Source organism: Atractosteus spatula, chromosome 23 (assembly GCF_055471065.1).
Source record: "Atractosteus spatula isolate fAtrSpa1 chromosome 23, fAtrSpa1.hap1, whole genome shotgun sequence".
Classification (NCBI taxonomy): Eukaryota; Metazoa; Chordata; class Actinopteri; order Semionotiformes; family Lepisosteidae; genus Atractosteus; species Atractosteus spatula.
The window spans coordinates 10,536,376-10,556,750 of record NC_142728.1 but is presented as its reverse complement, the minus strand read 5'-3'; positions in this window follow the sequence as shown (position 1 = coordinate 10,556,750).

Sequence of the window (20,375 nt, the reverse complement as noted above, 5' to 3'; positions counted from 1 at the left end):
GGAACAGCACAGTTTTCAAAACGTGTTTTTCAGCCCGAAATAAACGCGTTTTCTCATCCCTTGGAATCGCAGTGTAACTGACTTGCTCAGAAGAGCCCACTGAGTCAGCCCTTAACCCCAATGTGTAGAAATTGTCAAAACGTGTTTTTCAGCAGAAATAAACACGTTTTGGCAACTTTGGTCACCCCCATGTAAGTTATAGGGCAGGAACAGCATACTTTTCAAAACGTGTTTTTCAGACCGAAATAAACGCTTTTTCTCAGCCCTTGGAATCGCAGTGTAACTGCCTGGCTCAGAAGAGCACACTGAGTCAGCCCTTAACCCCAGTGATCAGAAATTGTCAAAACGTGTTTTTCAGCAGAAATAAACACGTTTTGGCAACTTTGGTCACCCCCATGTAAGTTATAGGGCAGGAACAGCACAGTTTTCAAAACGTGTTTTTCAGCCCGAAATAAACGCTTTTTCTCAGCACTTGGAATCGCAGTGTAACTGCTTGGCTCAGAAGAGCACACTGAGTCAGCCCTTAACCCCAGTGATCAGAAATTGTCAAAACATGTTTTTCAGCAGAAATAAACACGTTTTGGCAACTTTGGTCACCCCCATGTAAGTTATAGGGCAGGAACAGCATAGTTTTCAAAACGTGTTTTTCAGCCCGAAATAAACGCTTTTTTTCAGCACTTTTAATCGCAGTGTAACTGCTTGGCTCAGAAGAGCACACTGAGTCAGCCCTTAACCCCAGTGATCAGAAATTGTCAAAACATGTTTTTCAGCAGAAATAAACACGTTTTGGCAACTTTGGTCACCCCCATGTAAGTTATAGGGCAGGAACAGCACAGTTTTCAAAACGTGTTTTTCAGCCCGAAATAAACGCTTTTTCTCAGCACTTGGAATCGCAGTGTAACTGCTTGGCTCAGAAGAGCACACTGAGTCAGCCCTTAACCCCAGTGATCAGAAATTGTCAAAACATGTTTTTCAGCAGAAATAAACACGTTTTGGCAACTTTGGTCACCCCCATGTAAGTTATAGGGCAGGAACAGCACAGTTTTCAAAACGTGTTTTTCAGCCCGAAATAAACGCATTTTCTCAGCCCTTAGAATCGCAGTGTAACTGCCTGGCTCAGAAGAGCACACTGAGTCAGCCCTTTACCCCAGTGATCAGAAATTGTCAAAACGTGTTTTTCAGCAGAAATAAACACGTTTTGGCAACTTTGGTCACCCCTATGTAAGTTATAGGGCAGGAACAGCACAGTTTTCAAAACGTGTTTTTCAGCCCGAAATAAACGCTTTTTCTCAGCCCTTGGAATCGCAGTGTAACTGCATGGCTCAGAAGAGCACACTGAGTCAGCCCTTTACCCCAGTGATCAGAAATTGTAAAAACGTGTTTTTCAGCAGAAATAAATACGTTTTGGCAACTTTGGTCACCCCCATGTAAGTTATGGGGCAGGAACAACACAGTTTTCAAAACGTGTTTTTCAGCCCGAAATAAACGCTTTTTCTCAGCTCTTGGAATCGCAGTGTAACTGCCTGGCTCAGAAGAGCACACTGAGTCAGCCCTTCACCCCAGTGATCAGAAATTGTCAAAACGTGTTTTTCAGCAGAAATAAACACGTTTTGGCAACTTTGGTCACCAACATGTAACTTATAGGGCAGGAACAGCACAGTTTTCAAAACGTGTTTTTCAGCCCGAAATAAACGCTTTTTCTCAGCACTTGGAATCGCAGTGTAACTGCCTGGCTCAGAAGAGCACACTGAGTCAGCCCTTAACCCCAGTGTGCAGAAATTGTCAAAACGTGTTTTTCAGCAGAAATAAACAGGTTTTGGCAACTTTGGTCACCAACATGTAACTTATAGGGGAGGAACAGCACAGGTTTCAAAACGTGTTTTTCAGCCCGAAATACACGCGTTTTCTCAGCCCTTAGAATCGCAGTGTAACTGCCTGGCTCAGAAGAGCACACTGAGTCAGCCCTTAACCCCAGTGTGCAGAAATTGTCAAAACATGTTTTTCAGCAGAAATGAACACGTTTTGGCAACATTGGTCACCCCCATGTAAGTTATAGGGCAGGAACAGCACAGTTTTCAAAACGTGTTTTTCAGCCCGAAATAAACGCTTTTTCACAGCACTTGGAATCGCAGAGTAACTGCTTGGCTCAGAAGAGCACACTGAGTCAGCCCTTCACCCCAGTGATCAGAAATTGTCAAAACGTGTTTTTCAGCAGAAATAAACACGTTTTGGCAACTTTGGTCACCCCCATGTAAGTTATAGGGCAGGAACAGCACAGTTTTCAAAACGTGTTTTTCAGCCCGAAATAAACGCATTTTCTCAGCCCTTAGAATCGCAGTGTAACTGCCTGGCTCAGAAGAGCACACTGAGTCAGCCCTTTACCCCAGTGATCAGAAATTGTCAAAACGTGTTTTTCAGCAGAAATAAACACGTTTTGGCAACTTTGGTCACCCCCATGTAAGTTATAGGGCAGGAACAGCACAGTTTTCAAAACGTGTTTTTCAGCCCGAAATAAACGCTTTTTCTCAGCACTTGGAATCGCAGTGTAACTGCTTGGCTCAGAAGAGCACACTGAGTCAGCCCTTAACCCCAGTGATCAGAAATTGTCAAAACATGTTTTTCAGCAGAAATAAACACGTTTTGGCAACTTTGGTCACCCCCATGTAAGTTATAGGGCAGGAACAGCACAGTTTTCAAAACGTGTTTTTCAGCCCGAAATAAACGCATTTTCTCAGCCCTTAGAATCGCAGTGTAACTGCCTGGCTCAGAAGAGCACACTGAGTCAGCCCTTTACCCCAGTGATCAGAAATTGTCAAAACGTGTTTTTCAGCAGAAATAAACACGTTTTGGCAACTTTGGTCACCCCTATGTAAGTTATAGGGCAGGAACAGCACAGTTTTCAAAACGTGTTTTTCAGCCCGAAATAAACGCTTTTTCTCAGCCCTTGGAATCGCAGTGTAACTGCATGGCTCAGAAGAGCACACTGAGTCAGCCCTTTACCCCAGTGATCAGAAATTGTAAAAACGTGTTTTTCAGCAGAAATAAATACGTTTTGGCAACTTTGGTCACCCCCATGTAAGTTATGGGGCAGGAACAACACAGTTTTCAAAACGTGTTTTTCAGCCCGAAATAAACGCTTTTTCTCAGCTCTTGGAATCGCAGTGTAACTGCCTGGCTCAGAAGAGCACACTGAGTCAGCCCTTCACCCCAGTGATCAGAAATTGTCAAAACGTGTTTTTCAGCAGAAATAAACACGTTTTGGCAACTTTGGTCACCAACATGTAACTTATAGGGCAGGAACAGCACAGTTTTCAAAACGTGTTTTTCAGCCCGAAATAAACGCTTTTTCTCAGCACTTGGAATCGCAGTGTAACTGCCTGGCTCAGAAGAGCACACTGAGTCAGCCCTTAACCCCAGTGTGCAGAAATTGTCAAAACGTGTTTTTCAGCAGAAATAAACAGGTTTTGGCAACTTTGGTCACCAACATGTAACTTATAGGGGAGGAACAGCACAGGTTTCAAAACGTGTTTTTCAGCCCGAAATACACGCGTTTTCTCAGCCCTTAGAATCGCAGTGTAACTGCCTGGCTCAGAAGAGCACACTGAGTCAGCCCTTAACCCCAGTGTGCAGAAATTGTCAAAACATGTTTTTCAGCAGAAATGAACACGTTTTGGCAACATTGGTCACCCCCATGTAAGTTATAGGGCAGGAACAGCACAGTTTTCAAAACGTGTTTTTCAGCCCGAAATAAACGCTTTTTCACAGCACTTGGAATCGCAGAGTAACTGCTTGGCTCAGAAGAGCACACTGAGTCAGCCCTTCACCCCAGTGATCAGAAATTGTCAAAACGTGTTTTTCAGCAGAAATAAACACGTTTTGGCAACTTTGGTCACCCCCATGTAAGTTATCGGGCAGGAACAGCACAGTTTTCAAAACGTGTTTTTCAGACCGAAATAAACGCTTTTTCTCAGCACTTGGAATCGCAGTGTAACTGCCTGGCTCAGAAGAGCACACTGAGTCAGCCCTTAACCCCAGTGTGCAGAAATTGTCAAAACGTGTTTTTCAGCAGAAATAAACAGGTTTTGGCAACTTTGGTCACCAACATGTAACTTATAGGGCAGGAACAGCAAAGGTTTCAAAACGTGTTTTTCAGCCCGAAATAAACGCGTTTTCTCAGCCCTTAGAATCGCAGTGTAACTACCTGGCTCAGAAGAGCACACTGAGTCAGCCCTTAACCCCAGTGTGCAGAAATTGTCAAAACGTGTTTTTCAGCAGAAATAAACACGTTTTGGCAACTTTGGTCACCCCCATGTAAGTTATAGGGCAGGAACAGCACAGTTTTCAAAACGTGTTTTTCAGCCCGAAATAAACGCTTTTTCTCAGCCCTTGGAATCGCAGTGTAACTGCCTGGCTCAGAAGAGCCCACTGTGTCAGCCCTTAACCCCAGTGATCAGAAATTGTCAAAACGTGTTTTTCAGCAGAAATAAACACGTTTTGGCAACTTTGGTCACCCCCATGTAAGTTATAGGGCAGGAACAGCACAGTTTTCAAAACGTGTTTTTCAGCACGAAATAAACGCGTTTTCTCATCCCTTGGAATCGCTGTGTAACTGCCTGGCTCAGAAGAGCCCACTGTGTCAGCCCTTAACCCCAGTGTGCAGAAATTGTCAAAACGTGTTTTTCAGCAGAAATAAACATGTTTTGGCAACTTTGGTCACCCCCATGTAAGTTATAGGGCAGGAACAGCACAGTTTTCAAAACGTGTTTTTCAGCCCGAAATAAACGCTTTTTCTCAGCACTTGGAATCGCAGTGTAACTGCTTGGCTCAGAAGAGCACACTGAGTCAGCCCTTAACCCCAGTGATCAGAAATTGTCAAAACATGTTTTTCAGCAGAAATAAACACGTTTTGGCAACTTTGGTCACCCCCATGTAAGTTATAGGGCAGGAACAGCATAGTTTTCAAAACGTGTTTTTCAGCCCGAAATAAACGCTTTTTTTCAGCACTTTTAATCGCAGTGTAACTGCTTGGCTCAGAAGAGCACACTGAGTCAGCCCTTAACCCCAGTGATCAGAAATTGTCAAAACATGTTTTTCAGCAGAAATAAACACGTTTTGGCAACTTTGGTCACCCCCATGTAAGTTATAGGGCCGGAACAGCACAGTTTTCAAAACGTGTTTTTCAGCCCGAAATAAACGCATTTTCTCAGCCCTTAGAATCGCAGTGTAACTGCCTGGCTCAGAAGAGCACACTGAGTCAGCCCTTTACCCCAGTGATCAGAAATTGTCAAAACGTGTTTTTCAGCAGAAATAAACACGTTTTGGCAACTTTGGTCACCCCCATGTAAGTTATAGGGCAGGAACAGCACAGTTTTCAAAACGTGTTTTTCAGCCCGAAATAAACGCTTTTTCTCAGCCCTTGGAATCGCAGTGTAACTGCATGGCTCAGAAGAGCACACTGAGTCAGCCCTTTACCCCAGTGATCAGAAATTGTAAAAACGTGTTTTACAGCAGAAATAAATACGTTTTGGCAACTTTGGTCACCCCCTTGTAAGTTATAGGGCAGGAACAGCACAGTTTTCAAAACGTGTTTTTCAGCCCGAAATAAACGCGTTTTCTCATCCCTTGGAATCGCAGTGTAACTGACTTGCTCAGAAGAACCCACTGAGTCAGCCCTTAACCCCAATGTGTAGAAATTGTCAAAACGTGTTTTTCAGCAGAAATAAACACGTTTTGGCAACTTTGGTCACCCCCATGTAAGTTATAGGGCAGGAACAGCATACTTTTCAAAACGTGTTTTTCAGACCGAAATAAACGCGTTTTCTCAGCCCTTGGAATCGCAGTGTAACTGCCTGTTTCAGAAGAGCCCACTGAGTCAGCCCTTAACCCGAAAATGCAGATATTGTCAAAACGTGTTTTTCAGCAGAAATAAACACGTTTTGGCAACTTTGGTCACCCCCATGTAAGTTATAGGGCAGGAACAGCACACTTTTCAAAACGTGTTTTTCAGCACGAAATAAACGCTTTTTCTCAGCCCTTGGAATCGCAGTGTAACTGCCTGGCTCAGAAGAGCACACTGAGTCAGCCCTTAACCCCAGTGATCAGAAATTGTCAAAACGTGTTTTTCAGCAGAAATAAACACGTTTTGGCAACTTTGGTCACCCCCATGTAAGTTATAGGGCAGGAACAGCACAGTTTTCAAAACGTGTTTTTCAGCCCGAAATAAACGCTTTTTCTCAGCACTTGGAATCGCAGTGTAACTGCTTGGCTCAGAAGAGCACACTGAGTCAGCCCTTAACCCCAGTGATCAGAAATTGTCAAAACATGTTTTTCAGCAGAAATAAACACGTTTTGGCAACTTTGGTCACCCCCATGTAAGTTATAGGGCAGGAACAGCATAGTTTTCAAAACGTGTTTTTCAGCCCGAAATAAACGCTTTTTTTCAGCACTTTTAATCGCAGTGTAACTGCTTGGCTCAGAAGAGCACACTGAGTCAGCCCTTAACCCCAGTGATCAGAAATTGTCAAAACATGTTTTTCAGCAGAAATAAACACGTTTTGGCAACTTTGGTCACCCCCATGTAAGTTATAGGGCAGGAACAGCACAGTTTTCAAAACGTGTTTTTCAGCCCGAAATAAACGCATTTTCTCAGCCCTTAGAATCGCAGTGTAACTGCCTGGCTCAGAAGAGCACACTGAGTCAGCCCTTTACCCCAGTGATCAGAAATTGTCAAAACGTGTTTTTCAGCAGAAATAAACACGTTTTGGCAACTTTGGTCACCCCCATGTAAGTTATAGGGCAGGAACAGCACAGTTTTCAAAACGTGTTTTTCAGCCCGAAATAAACGCTTTTTCTCAGCACTTGGAATCGCAGTGTAACTGCTTGGCTCAGAAGAGCACACTGAGTCAGCCCTTAACCCCAGTGATCAGAAATTGTCAAAACATGTTTTTCAGCAGAAATAAACACGTTTTGGCAACTTTGGTCACCCCCATGTAAGTTATAGGGCAGGAACAGCACAGTTTTCAAAACGTGTTTTTCAGCCCGAAATAAACGCATTTTCTCAGCCCTTAGAATCGCAGTGTAACTGCCTGGCTCAGAAGAGCACACTGAGTCAGCCCTTTACCCCAGTGATCAGAAATTGTCAAAACGTGTTTTTCAGCAGAAATAAACACGTTTTGGCAACTTTGGTCACCCCCATGTAAGTTATAGGGCAGGAACAGCACAGTTTTCAAAACGTGTTTTTCAGCCCGAAATAAACGCTTTTTCTCAGCTCTTGGAATCGCAGTGTAACTGCCTGGCTCAGAAGAGCACACTGAGTCAGCCCTTCACCCCAGTGATCAGAAATTGTCAAAACGTGTTTTTCAGCAGAAATAAACACGTTTTGGCAACTTTGGTCACCAACATGTAACTTATAGGGCAGGAACAGCACAGTTTTCAAAAAGTGTTTTTCAGCCCGAAATAAACGCTTTTTCTCAGCCCTTGGAATCGCAGTGTAACTGCCTGGCTCAGAAGAGCACACTGAGTCAGCCCTTTACCCCAGTGATCAGAAATTGTCAAAACGTGTTTTTCAGCAGAAATAAACACGTTTTGGCAACTTTGGTCACCCCCATGTAAGTTATTGGGCAGGAACAGCACAGTTTTCAAAACGTGTTTTTCAGCCCGAAATAAACGCTTTTTCTCAGCTCTTGGAATCGCAGTGTAACTGCCTGGCTCAGAAGAGCACACTGAGTCAGCCCTTCACCCCAGTGATCAGAAATTGTCAAAACGTGTTTTTCAGCAGAAATAAACACGTTTTGGCAACTTTGGTCACCCCCATGTAAGTTATAGGGCAGGAACAGCACAGTTTTCAAAACGTGTTTTTCAGCCCGAAATAAACGCTTTTTCTCAGCCCTTAGAATCGCAGTGTAACTGCCTGGCTCAGAAGAGCACACTGAGCCAGCCCTTAACCCCAGTGTGCAGAAATTGTCAAAACGTGTTTTTCAGCAGAAATAAACAGGTTTTGGCAACTTTGGTCACCAACATGTAACTTATAGGGGAGGAACAGCACAGGTTTCAAAACGTGTTTTTCAGCCCGAAATACACGCGTTTTCTCAGCCCTTAGAATCGCAGTGTAACTGCCTGGCTCAGAAGAGCACACTGAGTCAGCCCTTAACCCCAGTGTGCAGAAATTGTCAAAACGTGTTTTTCAGCAGAAATAAACACGTTTTGGCAACATTGGTCACCCCCATGTAAGTTATAGGGCAGGAACAGCACAGTTTTCAAAACGTGTTTTTCAGCCCGAAATAAACGCTTTTTCTCAACACTTGGAATCGCAGTGTAACTGCTTGGCTCAGAAGAGCACACTGAGTCAGCCCTTAACCCCAGTGATCAGAAATTGTCAAAACATGTTTTTCAGCAGAAATAAACACGTTTTGGCAACTTTGGTCACCCCCATGTAAGTTATAGGGCAGGAACAGCACAGTTTTCAAAACGTGTTTTTCAGCCCGAAATAAACGCATTTTCTCAGCCCTTAGAATCGCAGTGTAACTGCCTGGCTCAGAAGAGCACACTGAGTCAGCCCTTTACCCCAGTGATCAGAAATTGTCAAAACGTGTTTTTCAGCAGAAATAAACACGTTTTGGCAACTTTGGTCACCCCCATGTAAGTTATAGGGCAGGAACAGCATAGTTTTCAAAACGTGTTTTTCAGCCCGAAATAAACGCTTTTTTTCAGCACTTTTAATCGCAGTGTAACTGCTTGGCTCAGAAGAGCACACTGAGTCAGCCCTTAACCCCAGTGATCAGAAATTGTCAAAACATGTTTTTCAGCAGAAATAAACACGTTTTGGCAACTTTGGTCACCCCCATGTAAGTTATAGGGCAGGAACAGCACAGTTTTCAAAACGTGTTTTTCAGCCCGAAATAAACGCATTTTCTCAGCCCTTAGAATCGCAGTGTAACTGCCTGGCTCAGAAGAGCACACTGAGTCAGCCCTTTACCCCAGTGATCAGAAATTGTCAAAACGTGTTTTTCAGCAGAAATAAACACGTTTTGGCAACTTTGGTCACCCCCATGTAAGTTATAGGGCAGGAACAGCACAGTTTTCAAAACGTGTTTTTCAGCCCGAAATAAACGCTTTTTCTCAGCACTTGGAATCGCAGTGTAACTGCTTGGCTCAGAAGAGCACACTGAGTCAGCCCTTAACCCCAGTGATCAGAAATTGTCAAAACATGTTTTTCAGCAGAAATAAACACGTTTTGGCAACTTTGGTCACCCCCATGTAAGTTATAGGGCAGGAACAGCACAGTTTTCAAAACGTGTTTTTCAGCCCGAAATAAACGCATTTTCTCAGCCCTTAGAATCGCAGTGTAACTGCCTGGCTCAGAAGAGCACACTGAGTCAGCCCTTTACCCCAGTGATCAGAAATTGTCAAAACGTGTTTTTCAGCAGAAATAAACACGTTTTGGCAACTTTGGTCACCCCCATGTAAGTTATAGGGCAGGAACAGCACAGTTTTCAAAACGTGTTTTTCAGCCCGAAATAAACGCTTTTTCTCAGCCCTTGGAATCGCAGTGTAACTGCATGGCTCAGAAGAGCACACTGAGTCAGCCCTTTACCCCAGTGATCAGAAATTGTAAAAACGTGTTTTTCAGCAGAAATAAATACGTTTTGGCAACTTTGGTCACCCCCATGTAAGTTATGGGGCAGGAACAACACAGTTTTCAAAACGTGTTTTTCAGCCCGAAATAAACGCTTTTTCTCAGCTCTTGGAATCGCAGTGTAACTGCCTGGCTCAGAAGAGCACACTGAGTCAGCCCTTCACCCCAGTGATCAGAAATTGTCAAAACGTGTTTTTCAGCAGAAATAAACAGGTTTTGGCAACTTTGGTCACCAACATGTAACTTATAGGGCAGGAACAGCACAGGTTTCAAAACGTGTTTTTCAGCCCGAAATAAACGCATTTTCTCAGCCCTTAGAATCGCAGTGTAACTGCTTGGCTCAGAAGAGCACACTGAGTCACCCTTAACCCCAGTGATCAGAAATTGTCAAAACGTGTTTTTCAGCAGAAATAAACACGTTTTGGCAACATTGGTCACCCCCATGTAAGTTATAGGGCAGGAACAGCACAGTTTTCAAAACGTGTTTTTCAGCCCGAAATAAACGCTTTTTCACACACTTGGAATCGCAGTGTAACTGCTTGGCTCAGAAGAGCACTCTGAGTCAGCCCTTCACCCCAGTGATCAGAAATTGTCAAAACGTGTTTTTCAGCAGAAATAAACACGTTTTGGCAACTTTGGTCACCCCCATGTAAGTTATAGGGCAGGAACAGCACAGTTTTCAAAACGTGTTTTTCAGCCCGAAATAAACGCTTTTTCTCAGCACTTGGAATCGCAGTGTAACTGCTTGGCTCAGAAGAGCACACTGAGTCAGCCCTTAACCCCATGATCAGAAATTGTCAAAACATGTTTTTCAGCAGAAATAAACACATTTTGGCAACTTTGGTCACCCCCATGTAAGTTATAGGGCAGGAACAGCATAGTTTTCAAAACGTGTTTTTCAGCCTGAAATAAACGCTTTTTTTCAGCACTTGGAATCGCAGTGTAACTGCTTGGCTCAGAAGAGCACACTGAGTCAGCCCTTAACCCCAGTGATCAGAAATTGTCAAATCATGTTTTTCAGCAGAAATAAACACGTTTTGGCAACTTTGGTCACCCCCATGTAAGTTATAGGGCAGGAACAGCACAGTTTTCAAAACGTGTTTTTCAGCCCGAAATAAACGCGTTTTTTCAGCCCTTGGAATCGCAGTGTAACTGCCTGGCTCAGAAGAGCACACTGAGTCAGCCTTTTACCCCAGTGATCAGAAATTGTCAAAACGTGTTTTTCAGCAGAAATAAACACGTTTTGGCAACTTTGGTCACCCCCATGTAAGTTATAGGGCAGGAACAGCACAGTTTTCAAAACGTGTTTTTCAGCACGAAATAAACGCGTTTTTTCAGCCCTTGGAATCGCAGTGTAACTGCCTGGCTCAGAAGAGCACACTGAGTCAGCCCTTTACCCCAGTGATCAGAAATTGTCAAAACGTGTTTTTCAGCAGAAATAAACACGTTTTGGCAACTTTGGTCACCCCCATGTAAGTTATAGGGCAGGAACAGCACAGTTTTCAAAACGTGTTTTTCAGCCCGAAATAAACGCTATTTCTCAGCCCTTGGAATCGCAGTGTAGCTGCCTGGCTCAGAAGAGCACACTGAGTCAGCCCTTAACCCCAGCGATCAGAAATTGTCAAAACGTGTTTTTCAGCAGAAATAAACACGTTTTGGCAACTTTGGTCACCCCCATGTAAGTTATAGGGCAGGAACAGCACAGTTTTCAAAACGTGTTTTTCAGCCCGAAATAAACGCTTTTTCTCAGCACTTGGAATCGCAGTGTAACTGCTTGGCTCAGAAGAGCACACTGAGTCAGCCCTTAACCCCAGTGATCAGAAATGGTCAAAACGTGTTTTTCAGCAGAAATAAACACGTTTTTGCAACTTTGGTCACCAACATGTAACTTATAGGGCAGGAACAGCACAGTTTTAAAAACGTGTATTTCAGCCTGAAATAAACGCTTTTTCTCAGCACTTGGAATCACAGTGTAACTGCTTGGCTCAGAAGAGCACACTGAGTCAGCCCTTCACCCCAGTGATCAGAAATTGTCAAAACGTGTTTTTCAGCAGAAATAAACACGTTTTGGCAACTTTGGTCACCCCCATGTAAGTTATAGGGCAGGAACAGCACAGTTTTCAAAACGTGTTTTTCAGCCCGAAATAAACGCTTTTTCTCAGCTCTTGGAATCGCAGTGTAACTGCCTGGCTCAAAAGAGCACACTGAGTCAGCCCTTCACCCCAGTGATCAGAAATTGTCAAAAAGTGTTTTTCAGCAGAAATAAACACGTTTTGGCAACTTTGGTCACCAACATGTAACTTATAGGGCAGGAACTGCACAGTTTTCAAAACGTGTTTTTCAGCCCGAAATAAACGCTTTTTCTCAGCCCTTGGAATCTCAGTGCTACTGCCTGTCTCAGAAGAGCACACTGAGTCAGCCCTTAACCCCAGTGATCAGAAATTGTCAAAACGTGTTTTTCAGCAGAAATAAACACGTTTTGGCAACTTTGGTCACCCCCATGTAAGTTATAGGGCAGGAACAGCACAGTTTTCAAAACGTGTTTTTCAGCCCGAAATAAACGCGTTTTCTCATCCCTTGGAATCGCAGTGTAACTGACTTGCTCAGAAGAGCCCACTGAGTCAGCCCTTAACCCCAATGTGTAGAAATTGTCAAAACGTGTTTTTCAGCAGAAATAAACACGTTTTGGCAACTTTGGTCACCCCCATGTAAGTTATAGGGCAGGAACAGCATACTTTTCAAAACGTGTTTTTCAGACCGAAATAAACGCGTTTTCTCAGCCCTTGGAATCGCAGTGTAACTGCCTGTTTCAGAAGAGCCCACTGAGTCAGCCCTTAACCCGAAAATGCAGATATTGTCAAAACGTGTTTTTCAGCAGAAATAAACACGTTTTGGCAACTTTGGTCACCCCCATGTAAGTTATAGGGCAGGAACTGCACAGTTTTCAAAACGTGTTTTTCAGCCCGAAATAAACGCTTTTTCTCAGCCCTTGGAATCGCAGTGCTACTGCCTGTCTCAGAAGAGCACACTGAGTCAGCCCTTAACCCCAGTGATCAGAAATTGTCAAAACGTGTTTTTCAGCAGAAATAAACACGTTTTGGCAACTTTGTTCACCCCCATATAAGTTATAGGGCAGGAACAGCACAGTTTTCAAAACGTGTTTTTCAGCCCGAAATAAACGCGTTTTCTCATCCCTTGGAATCGCAGTGTAACTGACTTGCTCAGAAGAGCCCACTGAGTCAGCCCTTAACCCCAATGTGTAGAAATTGTCAAAACGTGTTTTTCAGCAGAAATAAACACGTTTTGGCAACTTTGGTCACCCCCATGTAAGTTATAGGGCAGGAACAGCATACTTTTCAAAACGTATTTTTCAGACCGAAATAAACGCGTTTTCTCAGCCCTTGGAATCGCAGTGTAACTGCCTGTTTCAGAAGAGCCCACTGAGTCAGCCCTTAACCCGAAAATGCAGATATTGTCAAAACGTGTTTTTCAGCAGAAATAAACACGTTTTGGCAACTTTGGTCACCCCCATGTAAGTTATAGGGCAGGAACAGCACACTTTTCAAAACGTGTTTTTCAGCACGAAATAAACGCTTTTTCTCAGCCCTTGGAATCGCAGTGTAACTGCCTGGCTCAGAAGAGCACACTGAGTCAGCCCTTAACCCCAGTGATCAGAAATTGTCAAAACGTGTTTTTCAGCAGAAATAAACACGTTTTGGCAACTTTGGTCACCCCCATGTAAGTTATAGGGCAGGAACAGCACAGTTTTCAAAACGTGTTTTTCAGCCCGAAATAAACGCTTTTTCTCAGCACTTGGAATCGCAGTGTAACTGCTTGGCTCAGAAGAGCACACTGAGTCAGCCCTTAACCCCAGTGATCAGAAATTGTCAAAACATGTTTTTCAGCAGAAATAAACACGTTTTGGCAACTTTGGTCACCCCCATGTAAGTTATAGGGCAGGAACAGCATAGTTTTCAAAACGTGTTTTTCAGCCCGAAATAAACGCTTTTTTTCAGCACTTTTAATCGCAGTGTAACTGCTTGGCTCAGAAGAGCACACTGAGTCAGCCCTTAACCCCAGTGATCAGAAATTGTCAAAACATGTTTTTCAGCAGAAATAAACACGTTTTGGCAACTTTGGTCACCCCCATGTAAGTTATAGGGCCGGAACAGCACAGTTTTCAAAACGTGTTTTTCAGCCCGAAATAAACGCATTTTCTCAGCCCTTAGAATCGCAGTGTAACTGCCTGGCTCAGAAGAGCACACTGAGTCAGCCCTTTACCCCAGTGATCAGAAATTGTCAAAACGTGTTTTTCAGCAGAAATAAACACGTTTTGGCAACTTTGGTCACCCCCATGTAAGTTATAGGGCAGGAACAGCACAGTTTTCAAAACGTGTTTTTCAGCCCGAAATAAACGCTTTTTCTCAGCCCTTGGAATCGCAGTGTAACTGCATGGCTCAGAAGAGCACACTGAGTCAGCCCTTTACCCCAGTGATCAGAAATTGTAAAAACGTGTTTTACAGCAGAAATAAATACGTTTTGGCAACTTTGGTCACCCCCTTGTAAGTTATAGGGCAGGAACAGCACAGTTTTCAAAACGTGTTTTTCAGCCCGAAATAAACGCTTTTTCTCAGCACTTGGAATCGCAGTGTAACTGCTTGGCTCAGAAGAGCACACTGAGTCAGCCCTTAACCCCATGATCAGAAATTGTCAAAACATGTTTTTCAGCAGAAATAAACACGTTTTGGCAACTTTGTTCACCCCCATATAAGTTATAGGGCAGGAACAGCACAGTTTTCAAAACGTGTTTTTCAGCCCGAAATAAACGCGTTTTCTCATCCCTTGGAATCGCAGTGTAACTGACTTGCTCAGAAGAGCCCACTGAGTCAGCCCTTAACCCCAATGTGTAGAAATTGTCAAAACGTGTTTTTCAGCAGAAATAAACACGTTTTGGCAACTTTGGTCACCCCCATGTAAGTTATAGGGCAGGAACAGCATACTTTTCAAAACGTATTTTTCAGACCGAAATAAACGCGTTTTCTCAGCCCTTGGAATCGCAGTGTAACTGCCTGTTTCAGAAGAGCCCACTGAGTCAGCCCTTAACCCGAAAATGCAGATATTGTCAAAACGTGTTTTTCAGCAGAAATAAACACGTTTTGGCAACTTTGGTCACCCCCATGTAAGTTATAGGGCAGGAACAGCACACTTTTCAAAACGTGTTTTTCAGCCCGAAATAAACGCTTTTTCTCAGCACTTGGAATCGCAGTGTAACTGCTTGGCTCAGAAGAGCACACTGAGTCAGCCCTTAACCCCAGTGATCAGAAATTGTCAAAACATGTTTTTCAGCAGAAATAAACACGTTTTGGCAACTTTGGTCACCCCCATGTAAGTTATAGGGCAGGAACAGCATAGTTTTCAAAACGTGTTTTTCAGCCCGAAATAAACGCTTTTTTTCAGCACTTTTAATCGCAGTGTAACTGCTTGGCTCAGAAGAGCACACTGAGTCAGCCCTTAACCCCAGTGATCAGAAATTGTCAAAACATGTTTTTCAGCAGAAATAAACACGTTTTGGCAACTTTGGTCACCCCCATGTAAGTTATAGGGCCGGAACAGCACAGTTTTCAAAACGTGTTTTTCAGCCCGAAATAAACGCATTTTCTCAGCCCTTAGAATCGCAGTGTAACTGCCTGGCTCAGAAGAGCACACTGAGTCAGCCCTTTACCCCAGTGATCAGAAATTGTCAAAACGTGTTTTTCAGCAGAAATAAACACGTTTTGGCAACTTTGGTCACCCCCATGTAAGTTATAGGGCAGGAACAGCACAGTTTTCAAAACGTGTTTTTCAGCCCGAAATAAACGCTTTTTCTCAGCCCTTGGAATCGCAGTGTAACTGCATGGCTCAGAAGAGCACACTGAGTCAGCCCTTTACCCCAGTGATCAGAAATTGTAAAAACGTGTTTTACAGCAGAAATAAATACGTTTTGGCAACTTTGGTCACCCCCTTGTAAGTTATAGGGCAGGAACAGCACAGTTTTCAAAACGTGTTTTTCAGCCCGAAATAAACGCTTTTTCTCAGCACTTGGAATCGCAGTGTAACTGCTTGGCTCAGAAGAGCACACTGAGTCAGCCCTTAACCCCATGATCAGAAATTGTCAAAACATGTTTTTCAGCAGAAATAAACACGTTTTGGCAACTTTGGTCACCCCCATGTAAGTTATAGGGCAGGAACAGCATAGTTTTCAAAACGTGTTTTTCAGCCTGAAATAAACGCTTTTTTTCAGCACTTGGAATCGCAGTGTAACTGCTTGGCTCAGAAGAGCACACTGAGTCAGCCCTTAACCCCAGTGATCAGAAATTGTCAAATCATGTTTTTCAGCAGAAATAAACACGTTTTGGCAACTTTGGTCACCCCCATGTAAGTTATAGGGCAGGAACAGCACAGTTTTCAAAACGTGTTTTTCAGCCCGAAATAAACGCGTTTTTTCAGCCCTTGGAATCGCAGTGTAACTGCCTGGCTCAGAAGAGCACACTGAGGCAGCCTTTTACCCCAGTGATCAGAAATTGTCAAAACGTGTTTTTCAGCAGAAATAAACACGTTTTGGCAACTTTGGTCACCCCCATGTAAGTTATAGGGCAGGAACAGCACAGTTTTCAAAACGTGTTTTTCAGCACGAAATAAACGCGTTTTTTCAGCCCTTGGAATCGCAGTGTAACTGCCTGGCTCAGAAGAGCACACTGAGTCAGCCCTTTACCCCAGTGATCAGAAATTGTCAAAACGTGTTTTTCAGCAGAAATAAACACGTTTTGGCAACTTTGGTCACCCCCATGTAAGTTATAGGGCAGGAACAGCACACTTTTCAAAACGTGTTTTTCAGCCCGAAATAAACGCTATTTCTCAGCCCTTGGAATCGCAGTGTAGCTGCCTGGCTCAGAAGAGCACACTGAGTCAGCCCTTAACCCCAGCGATCAGAAATTGTCAAAACGTGTTTTTCAGCAGAAATAAACACGTTTTGGCAACTTTGGTCACCCCCATGTAAGTTATAGGGCAGGAACAGCACAGTTTTCAAAACGTGTTTTTCAGCCCGAAATAAACGCTTTTTCTCAGCACTTGGAATCGCAGTGTAACTGCTTGGCTCAGAAGAGCACACTGAGTCAGCCCTTAACCCCAGTGATCAGAAATGGTCAAAACGTGTTTTTCAGCAGAAATAAACACGTTTTTGCAACTTTGGTCACCAACATGTAACTTATAGGGCAGGAACAGCACAGTTTTCAAAACGTGTTTTTCAGCCCGAAATAAACGCTTTTTCTCAGCCCTTGGAATCGCAGTGCAACTGCCTGTCTCAGAAGAGCACACTGAGTCAGCCCTTCACCCCAGTGATCAGAAATTGTCAAAACGTGTTTTTCAGCAGAAATAAACACGTTTTGGCAACTTTGTTCACCCCCATGTAAGTTATAGGGCAGGAACAGCACAGTTTTCAAAACGTGTTTTTCAGCCCGAAATAAACGCGTTTTCTCATCCCTTGGAATCGCAGTGTAACTGCCTGGCTCAGAAGAGCCCACTGAGTCAGCCCTTAACCCCAATGTGTAGAAATTGTCAAAACGTGTTTTTCAGCAGAAATAAACACGTTTTGGCAACTTTGGTCACCCCCATGTAAGTTATAGGGCAGGAACAGCACACTTTTCAAAACGTGTTTTTCAGCCCGAAATAAACGCGTTTTCTCAGCCCTTGGAATCGCAGTGTAACTGCCTGTTTCAGAAGAGCCCACTGATTCAGCCCTTAACCCGAAAATGCAGATATTGTCAAAACGTGTTTTTCAGCAGAAATAAACACGTTTTTGGCAACTTTGGTCACCCCCATGTAAGTTATAGGGCAGGAACAGCACACTTTTCAAAACGTGTTTTTCAGCACGAAATAAACGCTTTTTCTCAGCCCTTGGAATCGCAGTGTAACTGCCTGGCTCAGAAGAGCACACTGAGTCAGCCCTTAACCCCAGTGATCAGAAATTGTCAAAACGTGTTTTTCAGCAGAAATAAACACGTTTTGGCAACTTTGGTCACCCCCATGTAAGTTATAGGGCAGGAACAGCACAGTTTTCAAAACGTGTTTTTCAGCCCGAAATAAACGCTTTTTCTCAGCCCTTAGAATCGCAGTGTAACAGCCTGGCTCAGAAGAGCACACTGAGTCAGCCCTTAACCCCAGTGTGCAGAAATTGTCAAAACGTGTTTTTCAGCAGAAATAAACAGGTTTTGGCAACTTTGGTCACCAACATGTAACTTATAGGGGAGGAACAGCATAGGTTTCAAAACGTGTTTTTCAGCCCGAAATACACGCGTTTTCTCAGCCCTTAGAATCGCAGTGTAACTGCCTGGCTCAGAAGAGCACACTGAGTCAGCCCTTAACCCCAGTGTGCAGAAATTGTCAAAACATGTTTTTCAGCAGAAATAAACACGTTTTGGCAACATTGGTCACCCCCATGTAAGTTATAGGGCAGGAACAGCACAGTTTTCAAAACGTGTTTTTCAGCCCGAAATAAACGCTTTTTCACAGCACTTGGAATCGCAGAGTAACTGCTTGGCTCAGAAGAGCACACTGAGTCAGCCCTTCACCCCAGTGATCAGAAATTGTCAAAACGTGTTTTTCAGCAGAAATAAACACGTTTTGGCAACTTTGGTCACCCCCATGTAAGTTATCGGGCAGGAACAGCACAGTTTTCAAAACGTGTTTTTCAGACCGAAATAAACGCTTTTTCTCAGCACTTGGAATCGCAGTGTAACTGCCTGGCTCAGAAGAGCACACTGAGTCAGCCCTTAACCCCAGTGTGCAGAAATTGTCAAAACGTGTTTTTCAGCAGAAATAAACAGGTTTTGGCAACTTTGGTCACCAACATGTAACTTATAGGGCCGGAACAGCACAGTTTTCAAAACGTGTTTTTCAGCCCGAAATAAACGCATTTTCTCAGCCCTTAGAATCGCAGTGTAACTGCCTGGCTCAGAAGAGCACACTGAGTCAGCCCTTTACCCCAGTGATCAGAAATTGTCAAAACGTGTTTTTCAGCAGAAATAAACACGTTTTGGCAACTTTGGTCACCCCCATGTAAGTTATAGGGCAGGAACAGCACAGTTTTCAAAACGTGTTTTTCAGCCCGAAATAAACGCTTTTTCTCAGCCCTTGGAATCGCAGTGTAACTGCATGGCTCAGAAGAGCACACTGAGTCAGCCCTTTACCCCAGTGATCAGAAATTGTAAAAACGTGTTTTACAGCAGAAATAAATACGTTTTGGCAACTTTGGTCACCCCCTTGTAAGTTATAGGGCAGGAACAGCACAGTTTTCAAAACGTGTTTTTCAGCCCGAAATAAACGCGTTTTCTCATCCCTTGGAATCGCAGTGTAACTGACTTGCTCAGAAGAACCCACTGAGTCAGCCCTTAACCCCAATGTGTAGAAATTGTCAAAACGTGTTTTTCAGCAGAAATAAACACGTTTTGGCAACTTTGGTCACCCCCATGTAAGTTATAGGGCAGGAACAGCATACTTTTCAAAACGTGTTTTTCAGACCGAAATAAACGCGTTTTCTCAGCCCTTGGAATCGCAGTGTAACTGCCTGTTTCAGAAGAGCCCACTGAGTCAGCCCTTAACCCGAAAATGCAGATATTGTCAAAACGTGTTTTTCAGCAGAAATAAACACGTTTTGGCAACTTTGGTCACCCCCATGTAAGTTATAGGGCAGGAACAGCATAGTTTTCAAAACGTGTTTTTCAGCCCGAAATAAACGCTTTTTTTCAGCACTTTTAATCGCAGTGTAACTGCTTGGCTCAGAAGAGCACACTGAGTCAGCCCTTAACCCCAGTGATCAGAAATTGTCAAAACATGTTTTTCAGCAGAAATAAACACGTTTTGGCAACTTTGGTCACCCCCATGTAAGTTATAGGGCAGGAACAGCACAGTTTTCAAAACGTGTTTTTCAGCCCGAAATAAACGCATTTTCTCAGCCCTTAGAATCGCAGTGTAACTGCCTGGCTCAGAAGAGCACACTGAGTCAGCCCTTTACCCCAGTGATCAGAAATTGTCAAAACGTGTTTTTCAGCAGAAATAAACACGTTTTGGCAACTTTGGTCACCCCCATGTAAGTTATAGGGCAGGAACAGCACACTTTTCAAAACGTGTTTTTCAGCACGAAATAAACGCTTTTTCTCAGCCCTTGGAATCGCAGTGTAACTGCCTGGCTCAGAAGAGCACACTGAGTCAGCCCTTAACCCCAGTGATCAGAAATTGTCAAAACGTGTTTTTCAGCAGAAATAAACACGTTTTGGCAACTTTGGTCACCCCCATGTAAGTTATAGGGCAGGAACAGCACAGTTTTCAAAACGTGTTTTTCAGCCCGAAATAAACGCTTTTTCTCAGCACTTGGAATCGCAGTGTAACTGCTTGGCTCAGAAGAGCACACTGAGTCAGCCCTTAACCCCAGTGATCAGAAATTGTCAAAACATGTTTTTCAGCAGAAATAAACACGTTTTGGCAACTTTGGTCACCCCCATGTAAGTTATAGGGCAGGAACAGCATAGTTTTCAGAACGTGTTTTTCAGCCCGAAATAAACGCTTTTTTTCAGCACTTTTAATCGCAGTGTAACTGCTTGGCTCAGAAGAGCACACTGAGTCAGCCCTTAACCCCAGTGATCAGAAATTGTCAAAACATGTTTTTCAGCAGAAATAAACACGTTTTGGCAACTTTGGTCACCCCCAT